Genomic DNA, 16,640 nt, shown 5'->3' with positions numbered 1-16,640 from the left:
CTAGCTAACTTTGTGCTGGACATAAGCTGCAATGAGTGGATACAATGTAAAATGTCTGATACAATATAGCAGGATGTGTTGAGCTTAACAAAATGTGCAAAACTGATACAATTCATTTGATATGAACTGGTGTATTTTCTTTTTGTAGTCCAGCAGAAGCAGGCCTTACTGTATGTAAGGTGTTGTTTTCCTTCTTCATGCTATTTTAGTCACATTTTGAAAGACCTAGATTGTGTTGGGAATTGTTACCAGCTTGCTGCAAAGGTCTGGATGCTTTTAAAGCCAAGTAGGTTGCTCAGGAAAAAAATAAATAAATAAAATAGCACAGTTGTTGTCACCTGTTGGTTCTTCTGCCACCTGAAATAGTCTTTTCCAAAAAAGGGAAGAAGAGAAGGCCAGGCTAACCTTCAGTTGTGAAAACAACAGTGTGAGGATGAGGGATGCTGTTTTTACTGTTAGTAACAATGTTTTTGTTTCTTATTATTTTTAATTTGCAATCTGATTAATGTAAAGAAACACACTCCCACATAGATTTCATTTAGTTTCTGTTCATGCAAAAAACGGCTTCATTAATTTTCTTATTGTCATAAGAAAATACCAAAGTCTGAACGTACCTACATATTTAACCTCAATGATTTCCTTGAAATATTTTCTCATTTATGTGTTTTTGTTCTCAGGCAGGGGACTTGAAGCAAAGTTTACAAACTTTAACAATTTTATCAATTATGTCCATTATAATAATTTTTGTCTCTAATGAAAAAGAGATTTTTAATCTCAATGAGATCTACCTGGTTAAATAAAGGTTTAATAATAATATTAATAATAATAATAATTGTTATTATTATTAAATAGTTGTTTTTTAGACCCACAACATACATAATATTAATGTAATTTCAGACTTTTTATGAATAAAAAAATCCTCAGAACTCATGACGACCATGTGGAGGCTGATGGGATGAAATGAACAAGAGCTTTAAGACGACAAGCAGCAGAGGGAGACAGAGCAAAAACAAGGATTAAAGAATCAAGCTGCCATCTGCAAAAGTTCTCTGATGACTTTGTAGTCGGCCTCATCACAGGTGAGGACGGTTCAGAGTACAGACAGTGGACACAGCGCTTCGTGGACTGGTGCCAGCAGAACCACCTCCTGATCAATGCAGGGAAAACAAAGGGGCTGGTGGTGGATTGCCACAGACCCACCACACTGACACCGGTACATCCAGGAAACTGGACTTTGAGGCATCAGTCATCTACTGTGGTGTAGTCTGCTGGAGCAGCAGCTTCTCTACAGCTGAGAGAAAGCCGTTAGATAAGCTCATCAAGAAGACCAGTTCTGTCCTAGGATGTCTCCTCAACCCAGATGGTGGGAGGCAGAAGAACTGTGGCAAAAATAACAGCACTGTTGGACAATGTCTCACACTCCATGCATGAAGCTCTTGCAGAACTGGAGAGCTCCTTCGGTGACAGACTGCTGCATCCCAGGTGCACAAAGGAGTGTTGTCACAGGTTCTTCCTCTCAGCAGCTCTCAGACTTTATAACAATCACCCATCCCAACAAACTCGATAAGTGTTTACATCCCTGCTGTCACTTGCACAGTTTTTCCATTTCTTGTAAATAGTCTGTTGTGTTTTCTTTTTCTTTGCAAAAATACACATGCACATGTGCATTCTTCCAATTATCCTACTCAGTTGCACATTTCTTTGAATCTGAGTATGTGATTTTTCACAAGTGCACAATGTTTTTTCTTATGCTGTAAATTTGCCCTTATGTACAGTCTGTTATTCATACTTTCTGATTTTATACTTTTACCTTGGTGTGAATCTACAGTACATGTTTCGATTTGCCTGTTACTTTGTTGCTGGGACAAAAAAGGTTATATCTATTCTATTATCTATTCTATTATGGTACTGGTGGATTTTCACAAGTGAACTCACTGACCACTGGATGGAAGCACTGGCTTTAACTCGGTACGTGGCTGCCCTCTGCTGGACAGAAACTATAACTGCAGCAGACCTGAGTGAATAACGAGCTCTGCAAGGAATAATTGCGAAAACTAACTTTTAAAAAATATTATTCCAATCTTAGACATTGGTATCTACTTTTTGATGTATGATATTAGAAATTAGCTGAAAATATTTTGCCTAATGCGATTCTATCATTAAAAAAGTAAATGTTGCCCTCACATGAGTATTAACAGAGTAATGAGAGAAGTAAAACGCCCCAAAATAAACAAAATTGCCTGAATTTTGATTATTGCCACGTAACAAAACCATTTTTAGGATAAAACTAGTTTACTTAATGCATCTGAGATGCTACTGGAAATACTTGAGGCGGGTGAATACTATCATAATCACTGTTGTGCACTTAATGTTAATGTTAGTGCACATTTAAATTAACCCCATTTACATAATGAATTTAATATAAAATCCTGACTTCAACATTTGTAAAAGGAAAAAAAATAAAATAAAAAAGAATTTTCTGGTGTAAGATTTTCAATTCAAAATTTGTTGGCCAACAAAAAACTTGCTCCTAAAATCCAGTTTTTAAACGTTGAGCTTCAGCATGCATATGCCTTTTATGTCAGTGGATTTAATTAATTTATTGATGCAGATTGTTGTAATAATCTCTGATTATATGAGTACAGTGACGGAAAAATTATACAAATAATTTTGTTTAAGTGTGGTTCAGAAATAACCCTATTATTTTTAATGCAAAATTGCAAATATATCAGTACCACTTTACAATAAAACTACCCTGACAAAACAACATAACAAGTGCTTATATTTTGTCTTATGCACACATCACTGCTAATGTGTATTTAGAACATTTGACAACTATAGACTACTTTTAAAACAGGCTAGTTAAACTATTATTCTGTTGGCTCAGTTTACCAAAATATCACAGTTTTTCACTTCATACATGTTTAAAGATGTTGAAAATTAAGTTCATGAGGAAGAATAGTTCAGGTAAACATTATTTTCAATTCAATTCAATTCAACCTTTATTTCTACAGGTTAGTCTCAATGAGCCTTGAGGACTCGAGAGAGACCTTGTTTTAACAAAGAAGGACGACAACAGTAGACAATCATAAAAAAACAGCTACAAAAATTATGACCAAGAAGTACAGAAAATTACAGGCTAGCTATTTGACAAGAAAAAGTCAGGATTTTCTTTTTAATCTAATGCACTATAACTACTTAAGCCTTTAAAGTATTTGAAACTAACCAAATGTGGTATGATATGAATCATTAAAGTTTTTATTGAAAAGTAAAGTTGTACTAAAACAACTAATAGACACATTGTCCGTTTAAGATCTTATTCATTGCAAATAAAAGTATTTACTGATTGATCTTTAAATAATTACTTACGGTAGTTAATTAATTTAAAACAAATATGTTCTGCTTTTAATGTTTCCATCGTTTGTTTGTTTGTATCTCCGTGTAACTTTATTGTCGGCCAACATTTTTTTCTTACATACGCTTTTTTTTTCTTTCTTCTTCTTCGGTTTTTTTTTTTTTTTTTTTTTTTTTCCCTTTTTTTTTTTAATACCAGATAATATTCAGGCCAGAGCTGCAATTTCTGAATCTGCCCTTGTATATGGCGGACGAAATTTTTCACAGGAGGAAAGGCAACACTAACCTCCTCTGTTCAAGGCACGAAAAGCCTTAAAAAAACCTCGACAATTTTGTAACAACACGCCATTACGCTTTACTAAAAATGTAACGAAGCGAGTCGAGGCGGAGGAAAAAACCCGCTGTGCAGATTTTTTTTTTGTTTTACCATTGGAAAATTCTCATAACTAATTCACAATTTTTTTTTTTTTTTGGAGGAAGCAGTTTTGTGCAGTCACCTCTAGTCGGGGAGGAGGAAGAATTTCTGCAGCAGGAGCCTGTTTCGCATGAGCTACATCGCATTTGGAGGTATGTCAAATTGTTGTTTTTCCATTTTTAAAATCCAAAATTTTTAGAAATTTAAAGTAGCGGATGTGAAATTCCAACCTGCCATTTTCATGATGAGACCAGGCTGTGTCCTCGCACTATTTTACTCACCATTACATCAGGTTAATAATGGCTTTGAAGCAAATAATCTGCTATTATTTTATATATTTTTGAAGGGAGGTAAAATTCTTAGTAATAAAGTTTGTAGTGAAGCGTCTAGTTCGTCCACACACAGCAGAAAACGCTCTTTTATTACAATGAATGACGATGAGGGGGAAGAACAAGCTGAAACAGAAGAAAACCTCCTGCAGCCATGTTTTGTGATTATTTTTTTTCCTTCAAAAATTTGGAGCTGAAGCTGGAGAGTTGCTTCCTCTGGCAGTTTTCACGGCGCCGACATTTTTTTTTTTTTTTGCTCCTGCTCGTTTTTTAATTGCTCCTTCTTCACCGTAAATGCAGATGAATTAAAAAAATTAAAAAAAACGCCACGGCGCCGTTTTTTTATTTTAAATTTTTTTTAACCGAGACATGTTTCGACGTTTATTTTTATGACATCTTTTTTTTTTTTAAACGAGAGGATTTTTCGACGCCGTGTCCAATGGCGCCACCTGTAGGCAGACATTTGTTTTTTTAAATTAGAAAATGTAACGAGATGTGGTTGTTTTATTGTTTTTTCTCACATATTTAGAATTAGTTTTACTGTGTGCTGGGTGCTTTTTGTTGGTTTATTACAGTTAAAAATAATGCTTTAAATTCTTATTCATAATGCATGTTACATTTTTCAGAAACTCTTTCATTTTATGTGGCTTTAATAGATGTAATCTCTATAAATCTGCATTTTTGATTTATTTGTCTTCCTAGATTAAATGCTGCTGCCTGTGTTTTATTTTGTATTTAAACACTGAAATTCTGTAATACTGCAGAGAGGGAGGAAAAAGAATTATTCACAATGAACTTTACAGCACTGGGAGAAAGAAATAATATGTCAGCATAATTTGAGGGCAGGAAAAACAATCACAACTAGTGCCTCTACTGTTTATATTAATCCTGCAGACGCCAAACAGTTTCCCATCTTGCCTGGCTTGCTTTTATTTTAATGTGAAAGGAAACTGCAGAGGCCATTTTTTTTCTGTGGGTAATTTTAATGCTGACCTTCAAAATCTTTATTCATTCCGTTCAAAGAGCTTGTGGGGGGAAAAAGTGTGAGGTAGGTGTGCAAAATTCTGACCTTTGCTTGCAAACTCTATTCAAAACGCAGGAGTTTGAGTTCAAGTACTGAATTCACGAGAAGCCAACCAGTGCGCTGAGTTTATTAGGGGGCAGAATAATGTAAATACCAAGCAGTAAGTTATAAAAATGTTGAGAATAATGCTGATTTGGTTTATGGAGGTTTTCATTTAAATGGGCAACTTGCAAATTAACTTACAGCTAAAAGCATAAAGTAGTTTTTGTGGTTAAAAAAAAAAAGTTTAAATATGTGCTCCACAATAACATAAACTAGGGATGCATGATATTGGATTTTTGGCTGATATTCGATAACCGATACCAATATTTTTTTTCCTAGACCTACTCACATAGACTACATAGCTTTTTCTGCTGCGGAATTAAAACTCTACATTATTCTGCATGGTCTTTGTCAATTTGGCCTGCTACCAAATGCAGATGCCCAAAAAGGGCTGAAAATAATGTAACGCTTCAACTTGGATTAATGGCAAATTTATTCATGGCATTTACTCTCTCTTTCTAACACAATGACAACACTCAACCAGTGCAAATTTGTACATTTTCACAAATCTAAACTCAACCTGTTCACAAGTGAAAAGTGCATACGTAGTAGTGCATTAATAGATATACTTGACAGTTTCTTAAATTGAAAATTAACTTAAAACAGAAGCCTTTTATATCGGTGAGTTATTTTGATGGAATGGCCAATGTCAGATATTTAACTTTATCGCTAAAATTGGCCGATACCATGCCGATAATATCAAGCATCCCTAACGTAAACAACAGATGCTAAACCAATAAGCTATTAGACTTTTGTACAAGTGGTACAAAATTGTCTTTTGGCTTGAAGGAGAATAAAGTTTTGACTTGTTTAATTGTTAGAATAACATGTTTATGCAGTACTTTTCAATTATAGATAGATGAAAATGTGATGTATATGGTAGATTTGCAACCTTATATTTATGAGCAAGATTAGGAGAGAACAGCAAACTGTAGAAATAAGAGGAAAAAATAGTTTGTTTGTTGTGAGAATTGATAGAGAACTGACTGTGATATAAATAACTTTGTTTACCTTCATTATCAATGAATACTACGCCCTGAATCGAGGTCATATAACATGAAACTAACTCAATATTTCCAAGTAAAGCAGCTTGTTTGACAGATGCATTGAATTTCGGGAAGAGAAAAAAAAGCATAACACAGAAAGTCTACCTTTTTTCTTAATTTATGCATTTAAGTTAAAGAAAATGCATAAAAGTGACCACATTTTCAAACACAAATATTCCCAAAATATATTTTTACGAAGTTCACCTTTTAGTTGTTTTGTATGTAAAATAAAAGCAGTTAGAGGTTTTGAGTACTTCCATAAATAAAAGTTTTTCTGTGGTTGGGATTTTTAAAGCTAGTAGTTCAGATTAAATGAACGTTTGTCTCTCTGGACTCGTAAGAAACACAAGATGGTGGTGGATTATATCACTGCCCCCTTTAAAGGTTTTAAAATGTAGTTCCTGTTAGCTTGCTTGAGAGTTCACTTGCTATTTTAAGTGAAAGCAGCAAATTTGAGGTTGTCTTTATTTTAGCACACTGTTACAGTTTGATTCTTAAACATGTCTGAAAATCGTACATCTCTCCTAAGCAGAGTGAACATCCTATGTTCTTTTTTTTCCTCCATAGTGGCATCTAGAAAATGTCTGAAAATATCTTCAGTTAAATTAGTCTCAAGGGAATGGCTTTTCAGGGGTTGAAAGTACTGCATTAAAAAAATCTGTGCATTCTGCATTTTTTTTTACTTCCTTTGTAAAAATGAACCTTATTGCTTTCATGAATAATGCATAGTGATGTTCAGTTGCTGCAGCAATGAAAATTAGGCCTGTTTACGTGCAGTGGTTATATACACAGAAGCATTTTTTTATGACCATTTCTGTAGGTAGAGCGGAGCCTGAGTAGCTTTTCTGAAAATACAAATTTTCAGCAAAGCAAATCTCATTTCTTTGAGTGAAAAGGAGAGGGGATGAAACTCCCGCGGGTTTAATGAATCCATAAATCACAATAGTGCCAGGTTTGCTGCGCCTGCGTCAGTGTGCAGTGTAATTTTGATTTTCATCAAAAATTTAATCTGCCAGCCTACAAGGGTTTAGCAGCAATCCGGATGCAGCCCTGAATTTCTAATTTTAGGGGTCTGATCTTTTAGGATTTAGTTTTGTATAATTCAAGTCTGCTTTTCAATATCTCTTGTTATTAAATTTTAATTCATGGCATTAACATATAGATTGAAAAGGTTTTATGTTTTTTTTAGTGTATGCTGATGGAATTTTACTAGACGACACAGTTTTTTTTTCCCTTTTTTTTTAAGCGTCTCGCGTGTGTGTGTGTGTGAAGTATGAGTGTGTGTGTGAAAGAGAGAGGGGGGTGGTGAGGTTTATCCATTTTTCTGCATTATTGCTTTTTGAAATCGCTGGTCATACACCATCTTGGAAGACATTTATTACAGAGGACAGAAAAGTTTGCATTTGATTAAAGAAATGGGGAATGCAAAGCACCAGTGTGAAACAGGTTTTGGTCAAACTCAACACCCACTCTCTGGATAATATAAACATGAAGTCAAAGCAGAGCTTGAACTGACTACTGCCCCCCCCCCCCCTTTTCATTCATCCCCCCAGTTTTAGCAAATTCCTATTTTTAATCCCTACAGAGTGGAAATATTTTCATGAGCCTCAAACAAATTTGTATTTATATCTGGACTCTTTTTCCAGTCTGCTGAACATTCAGAGCTTTGGTCAAATGTGCACTTTTAAAACAAGAAACGTTCAGCAGGTTAGAAGCACAATGGTTTATTATCTACTGTACTGTGTTTTTCCCAAATACTATCTGATTACTTAAAGTAAAATTTCTAAAGAACCTATGTTTTTGGGGCCGTTATTCTTGTTAACCCAACCTTAGTACACTGAACCAAAATAAAAATGCAAAAAAAAATGTTTTTGCTCACATTTTTCATGAGCTGAACTCAAAGATTCTCTATGTACACACTAGGCCTTTTTCTCTCAAAATATTCACAAATTTGTGTAAATCCGTGTTAGTGAGCACTTCTCCTTTGCCGAGATAATCCACCCACCTCACAGGTGTGGCATATCAAGATGCTGGTTAGACCGCAAGGTCATAGGTGTGCCTTAGGCTGACCACAATAAAAGGCTACTCCAAAGTGTGCATTTATATCTCACAGCACAATGCTACAGATGTTGCAATTTTTGAGGGAGCGTGCAGTTGGCATGCTGACTGCAGGAATGCCCACCAGTGCTGTTGCCCGTGAACTGAATGTTCATTTCTTTACCATAAGCCGTCTCCAAAGAGGTTTGAGATAATTTGGCAGTGCATCCAACCAGCTTCACAACCACAGACCATGTGCAACCACACCAGCCCAGGACCGCCACATCCAGCATCTTCACCTTCGAGATTATCTGAGACCAGCCACCTGGACAGCTGCTGCAACGATCGATTTGTATAACCAAAGAATTTCTGCACATACTGTCAGAAACCATCTCAGAAGCTCATCTGCATGCTCGTCATCCTCATCGAGGTCTCCAGCTCACTGCGGTTTGTCATCATAACCAACTTGAGTGGGCAAATGCTCACAACTGATGACGTTGGAGAGATGATCTCCTCATTGATGAACCCTGGTTTTCACTGTACAGGGCAGATGGCAGACTGCGTGTATGGAGTCGTGTGGGTGAGCGGTTTGCTGATGTTATTGTGAATCTAATGACCCACGGTGGCAATAGGGTTATGGTATGGGCAGGTGTATGTTATGGACAACAAACATTACACATGGTCTGCAGTTGTGAGGCCAGTTGGATGTACTGCCAAATTCTCTGAACATGGACATTCCTGCAGTCAGCATGCTAATTCCATGCTCCCTCAAAGCTTGTGACATTGGTAGCATTGTGCTGTGTGATAAAACTGCACATTTTAGCGTGGCCTTTTATTGTGGTCAGCCTAAGGCACACCTGTGCAATAACCATGCTGTCTAATAATCAACATCTTGATATACCACACCTGTGAGGTGGATGGATTATCTCTGCAAAGGAGAAGTGCTCACTAACACAGAGTTACACAAATGTGTGAACAATATTTGACAGAAAAAGGCCTATTGTGTACATCTAAAAATTCTTGGATTTTTGAGTTCAGCTCGTGAAAAATAGGAGCAAAAACAAAAGTGTTGTGTTTATATTTTTGTTTATTTTCTATTTTATCCCATTTTATAAATCCCACACAATAATATAAGGATATTAACAAGTACGCACATAGTATGAAACACAGCTCGGATTAACCATAAAAAGAAAACTGGCTGAATATGTTGACATAAACTCTGCCATATATCTTTGCTTAAATCGCTTGTTTACACATTTCAGGTTATAAAAATGGTACTGGATGATTTCATGGAACTTTATGTGTGGTGTTAACTCCTTTTGTTTTGGACCTTTTAGCCTGTGCTGTATTTTAAGGCACATCGAGCAGCATGCCTAGATGTTCATCCTGTTATAAAGCCGTAGGCATCATTATACATGAATCCTCAGACTATGAGAGGAACACAAAGTCCGGTTGTGAGTTTTGCATTTTGGCTTTAATAAAAGAAAAATAAACCACAACCAGTATTTTATTAACTAAAACCTCTGGCAAAAATTATGAGATCACCAGTGTTCTTCTTTCAACAAGTTAAATATTGTTAAATAAAAACAATCATAGACTTGCCACAAAGCGTTTTTCTTAATTCCAACATTTTGGCATTAAGAAACAATAAAAAACTGAAGAAATATAATTTTTGTATTGAGTTACCGTTGCTTTTTTTTTTTTTTTTAGGTCAGTCAGAGGAAAGAAAATGGAATCACTTAAATTTTGAGGAGCATATTGAATTACTCTTTAAATTGCAGCTCTAAAACAAACACTTGTATCAGGGCTTACGTCAGGTGTCAAAATCTACATTCAAGATTTGGACATTTTTCTCATTCCATCAATTGAAAGGATGTTTGGTTATGATGACTACAATTTTCAAGATGATAATGCCATAATGCCTTATGGCAACAAATGTAAAAACTTTCCTTCAATAAAGACAATGGTGATGGCATTGACTGCAAATAGTCCTGCCTCAGAGAATTCAAGCTGTTATAAAAGACAGAGGGGGTGCACCAAACCTTTTTCATGGTGCATTTTTCTTATAGTTCCATAATTTCTCCTTTGATTTGAGTCATTCTGTAATTATTTTCTCCAATTGATCTAAAATAAAATAACGGATGTGACTGATTACAATAAATATGTTTCTTCTTTTTTTTTTATAAGGCCAGAAGGTTTAAATTGGAAAAACAATAGTTTTGTGGCATGCCTGTGCTTTATTTATTTTGTTTTCTACAGAATTAAGCAACTGAAAAAACATCCTTCAAGAACGGCAATTCCTTAGTTTTTGCCAGGGGTTGTAATTCAGCATCTACATTCAAAATGCCGCATGAATAATGTAATTTGCATGAACGATCTAATTTAGGCAGTCCTGCATGTTTCCTATAAATTAATCTAATTTCTTCCAAGAAGAAAAGGTCAGATAATTTGAACGTTGTCTCATTTTGTCATAGTCATATTTTTGGCCTAATTTCCCTCACCGATTAAACTCTAATGAAAACGGTGAAGCCAAAACCTGCCTGCAATTAATACACAACCTTCACAGAGAATGAGTCTTTTGTTAGCAAATAGCAATCTAAAGCAGCTTCTCCATTGTTAAGAACAATTCTGATTTCTTCATTACTATTTGGTTCGTCTCCGGTGTAGGTATATCTCCTTTGCGAGTATGTTCCCCACTCTATGGGCTGAATCGTCTGTAAGAGCTTTGGAAGGGGGAGGGGCTTACGGCAGCACTCGCTGCTTGTTGAAGACCGTGACTACAGAATGATTAGTGCCGTCATACGCATCCTCTAAAAGTCTCCGAACACACTGGAAGAAATAGCTAGATTTGTTGCTAGTCACTTAACGCAAAAAGAAAAAAGTTGCTAAAGTGGTCTGAATACTCGCTAAAATTGATAAGTTGGCAACATTGGGAGATTACAAGTACAGCCTGGGCTCATCCAGTGACGTCGATTCACGGACTAGTCAATGGCTACAGTTTGCTGATTATTTGCTCACCTCGCTTGGAGCCACGGCTGAGGCAGGTCCAACATCAAGAAGGAACTGGGACTGGAGACACAACTAGCCCAATGCTGAGTCAATGTGAACTGGTTAAAGTCACATCCGCACAGTCTTACTCTAGTAAGCTAGGAACTAGTCTCATCTAAGCCAGTAAGATATTTATAATAAAGTGATACATTTTGTTTGTGATTCTAAGTTTAGCTAAGCTTGAATGAAGATTATAAAAAATGGCCTTGTGCCTTACTCCAGTTGGATCTAAATAAATATGATTAAATACTTTTAAACTCAATAATTAGCTTTAAGCTATTGTGATCTAAACATTGGCCAAGTTAACTGTTACCCACAAAGACATAAAAATACTCATGCTCCTGATAATTTTACCAAGTACTTGTATAATATAATACTGCAGAATGTGCAGCATTTTTTTTTTAATTTTACTGGGTTCAACAGATCAGGCTCCTAAAAGACGGCGGGGGGAGAGACAGACACACATCTGAGCCGTGCGCTGTTTGTACCAACAGTTTTCAAGTGGCAGTGGTGCGTTCAGCGTGAGGGTTCAGCATGAGGGAAGAGGCTGCCTTTAGGTTTTTAGCTAGTACTCCTGCATTGCGAGCCGCTAGTTTAGTATTACGTCAGTGCCGACAGGTGGTTGTGGGTGGAGGGTGGGGTTTGGTAGATGGTGCGCTCGGTTCTGTTGACGGGACGGGGCGCCCCGCTTGTATAATGGTAGGGGAAACACTGGCATGGTTTATGGATTATTGCATGACACTGTAACACTAATATTGTAGTGTCTGTTGTGCTGTTGTTTTTAATGGTGCTATAGCTACTTTGTTATTCATTTTGGCAGTAGGTAGTTGCAGCCAGTAGTTGGAGTTCACGATTATTCACATAATCATATTTATTTAAGATGATCAGAATCATATTGGTATAATTAGGAGTGGTGGCGCAGAGGTTAGAGAAGGTGGGCCTTTGATTGGAAGATCGCCGGTTTAACTCCCGGTTAACTACCGACAACATCAAAATTGAGTGTGACAAGTGAAGCACGCACACCTGCCTCCACCCTCATTTGTCCCACTCTTGGCCCTTGAGTAAGGCCCTTAACCCCCATCATCTGCTCCCCGGATGCCGTAGATGTCAGCTGTCTGTTCCACACAGAGGGGTGCGGTAGCTCGGTGGTCTGTGGTTGCGTCAGGAAGGGCATACGACGTAAAAACAATTGCCAAGTCTTCCTGTTCACTGTGGTGACCCCTGAAGAAGGGACCAGCCAAAAAAAAAAAAAGAATCGTATTGGTATATTTTACCTTGTTTTTGTATACCAGATTTCAAAGTAATTAATCTTTTGATTGTTAAGCCACTTAAGGGGTGACCTGTGACATTCAAGCACCAAAAAGTACCTAACAGGGAATTACGTAATGTACCTACACAAAAGACTATTTTTGATCACATCTTTGGTTTTTGCATCCTGTTTCAGAGGCTTAATTTGTTCCCATTTGTTCAGTTTTGCATCTACAGTACAAGAAAAGTAGGTTAATAAGTGTATTAGACTGACTGGATTAGTTATTGTTAAACAGCAGTTGTGGAAAGAGAGTGGAGCAGCCGAAGTCTATTACAGTTTAGATGGCTTTATTAAGCTTTCTGAACAAAACAAGTTTCATCTCCTGTAGTGAATCTACTGAACCTATTCCTGAAAATATTGTATTTTCAAGTGAACAGAAATCATTAATTGTTAAACTGTTATGTTTATATCTGTCTAGTAAAATAACATTTTCTGATTTAGTTACTTACAATGAAAAAAAACCCCATACAATTTTAGACTATAAGGCTTTTTTTCCTTCAGAACACATAATTTGGTTGATTTAAACTTGGCTGTTTTTCTCTTCAAGTAGAACATGTTTTCCCAAGTACCATACATTTTTAAGATGAAGCTAGTTATTTCATTGAAGTGTTTTTATAACCTTGCCGACTATCGTGTCTGCAATTATTCATTTCATAAGTATACCATTAATCTCTTACAGTTTTATGACTTTCACTAAAATTTAACCTCAGCTCAGGGTTGCATACTTTAGCACAAAAAAAAAGTGTTACTTTATAATAATTAAGTATAATAACTTAATAGTTTTGATCTTTTTTGTATGTTTTCAGGATTATTTAACTGAAAAAATGTTCTGCATGTCAGTGGGGATGTTTTCCAAAGTAATTCCAAAAACATTCAAAAGTGTAAAACAGCAATTCAAAGTACGCATTACTGTGGACTCTAAACCATCATAGATATAGTATAAACAAGACTTACTCTTACAAGGATTTTCCACAAATGATCCTATGAATAAAATAAATCTTCTATTACCAACATTTAAGATTGTTTTGAAAGATAACTGAGGATAGTTCAAGTGGAATTTCAGCCATTTCAAGAATTCACTTTTCTGAGTTGGAAAATGTTGAACTAACTTTTTGACCTCACGCCACTTGGATGTAAAATTCAACACTGTTCTGTAAACAGTGAATGTACTTTTTTTTTGCTGACTCAAAAGACAGCAAAAACATTTTTCTAAAAGTACAACTGTACTTTAAATTCAGTTATAAATAGAGAAATTGCATTTCCTGTGAATGCGAATGGATGCTGATGGCTGCGGGTTCCCAATTTAGAGCAATTCGAAGAAAGGAGGGACCTTGACCTTTGACCCCATTACCTAAATAAGTAATAGGGATCTTTGTTTACCCACATGGTGTCCATCTCTGAAGTAACTTTTCTTTATTTAACATTTATCAGATTAAAGCAATTTAAAGTAAGGGACTTTTTTTTTTTACCTTGACCTTTTACCCGTGACCTTGAAATTAATAGAAAAAAAACTGTTGACCAATGAGGTGTCCAGCTGAGAAGTTTAACATTTCTTTGTTAATTAGTTCAAATTATAAATCAAATTCTAGCAGTATAAAGAAAGGGATGAAATTGACCCTGATCTTTGACCCTATGACTCTAAAATTGATCCAGTTTTGATCTTGAATGCTTAACAAGCATCCACACTGAATAATTTCATAACCTTGGAAATTAGTAAATGCACTTTTTTGTTTTGGTTGGACTTTCCAGATTACAGAAAATTTCACAAGTTTCACTTTTGTTTCATGTTTCACAAAGAACATTTCTCAATAATATCAACTGTAGATGACAATTTTTTTAGACCTCACCTGAAACCACGTTATTTGCTGTATTATCTAAACAATAACCAGATGGTTATTTTAGGACTTGTATTGTGAGGTAATCATTGTTTCTTTGTAAGATTGCATTATGAATCCATCCATCCATTATCTTTACCTGCTTCTTCCTTTTTGGATCACGGAGGTCACTGGTGCCCATATCCAGCAGTCACTCTGCGAGAGGTGGGGGACACTCTGGACAGGTCGCAAGTCCATCTCAGGGCCACATAGAGACAAACAAGACAAACAACCATTCACTCTCTCACTCACACCTAGGGACAATTTAGAGTTACCAATAACATGCATGTTTTTGGTTGGTGGGAGGACACCTGACTACCTAGAGAAAACCCACTCATGCACGGAGAGAACATGCAAACTCCACTCAGAATGGCCCCTTGGCCAGGATTCGATCTGATGACCTTCTTGCTGAGAGGCGGCATCTCTGCGAACTGCTCCACCATGCCGCCAGCATTATAATCCAAATGGGCTATTTAATAAAAATAATTTGTTAATATGTACCTGTTACCACTGGAATATATGGTCATAATTTGTATTTACTCAAAATATCAAAGAAACAAACAACATAATTATATTACAGGAAAAACTGATTAAAGTTTTTTTTGCTTTGGATTTTGAGTTTTTCTTCCCTGTTTTAGAAAAAAAAATTCTAGTATATTTTATGTGTGTATAAATTCGGAGGCAATGACTCAAACTTTCCCTCACCCAGTATTGTTTTATGTAAAGTAAAATAAAATAAAAACTTTTTTCTGGCATTTGTTTCTTTAAAAAACCTTCAGGACAGGACATGTCTGTAGTAATGTCTGTAGTCCTTGTCAAACAAATCAGTGAGACTGCTAATGTGCTGTTTATTTACTTCACTGCAGGAATGGGGAAAATAGTATTTTATTTTTGTGTACATAATAATAATAATAGAAAAAAAACTCAAAACAAACACATTTTGCCTCACAGTCACATAAAAGATAAAGTACAGCTTTTAAAAATTGATGGCTTTTGGTCCTATTTGAATTAGGCTTGCAGCTAAGTGGGGAATACTAAAACAATGAAATTATTGTTCTTCTAATATTTTGTTAACAAAAGAAACAACACATTTGTACAGTCTTGCACCACTACTCATTTCTCTATTTTTCTTCTAAGTAGTTCTTGTAATTTGTTTAAGTGTTCTTTCTCGTCTATTTTTAGGCACTTTGTTTCTAGCCTGTCACTAAAACACAAATTCTTCACAGTTCTTTAGGCACATCTAACAGATGAATCAGCTGACGCATCTCTCAAGTGCCATGTCAGGGCCTTTTTTGGATAGTTTATTTCTTGGTGACATTCTTTTCAGTTTTTTCTTTTATATTTGTGAAGTCCTGCTACTTCTTGTTTTGTCCTGCTGATGTCAGGTTTTTAGCTAATACCTCTTTGAGAATCACCTTGTTGGTTCAAAAGTACAATTTTTATGCCTTGAGATTGTATTTCTTAAAATACAGTATGTCTGTACAGTGGGTGGCACAGTGGCACACTTGGTAGAGCTGCTACCTCTCAGGGAGAAGGTCGCCAGTTCAAATCCCAGCCCGTTACTTTTCTGGGTTGAGTTTGCAAGTTTTCTCTGTGCATGTGTGTGTTTTCCCCGTCCACTCCGGTTTCCTCCCACAGATCAAAAACATGCATGTTAAGCTAAATGGTAACCCTAAATTGTCCCTAGGTGTGTGAGAGGGTGAATGGTTGTTTGTCTTGTTTGTCTCTATGTGTCCAAGTGATGGACTTGGACTTGTCCAGGGTGTACCCCACCTCTTGCACACTGATAGCTGGACATGGGCACCAGTGACCCCTGCGACCCATAAAGGAAGAAGTGGAAAAAGATAATGGATGGATGGATGGATGACTGTACAGCTAAGAAAACAGATACTTTTTTGGAACAAGTTGATTAACAAAGGTGGGAATTTTGCTTTTTCCAAGTCTTCTTATATAGAAAGACAGAAGACTAATTTTGTATTTTGAAAAATGTTATGTCTGAATGTTTCAAATGTCAGTGTCACTTTGTAAAAAGAAAAAGGTAGATGTCTGCTTGATTTGGAACCTCTGTATAAATAAACTAAATTGTACAGTAAGACTTGCAC

At 36.1% G+C, this 16,640-nt stretch overlaps 1 protein-coding gene across 1 annotated transcript in view; it reads left to right on the top strand.

The window, feature by feature from the left end:
- The first annotated feature begins 3,632 nt into the window (after positions 1-3,632).
- Positions 3,633-16,640, top strand: part of znf618 (zinc finger protein 618) — a 45,320-nt gene continuing 32,312 nt past the window's right edge. Inside the window, exon 1 of the mRNA XM_037692458.1 lies at positions 3,633-3,921. The gene's annotated coding sequence lies outside the window, so the exon portion shown is untranslated. The remainder of the gene's footprint in view (positions 3,922-16,640) is intronic.

This window comes from Nematolebias whitei, chromosome 18, assembly GCF_014905685.2.
Source record: "Nematolebias whitei isolate Nwh7 chromosome 18, NemWhi1, whole genome shotgun sequence".
Taxonomy (NCBI): domain Eukaryota; kingdom Metazoa; phylum Chordata; class Actinopteri; order Cyprinodontiformes; family Rivulidae; genus Nematolebias; species Nematolebias whitei.
This window is presented reverse-complemented; position numbering and strand designations above follow the sequence as displayed.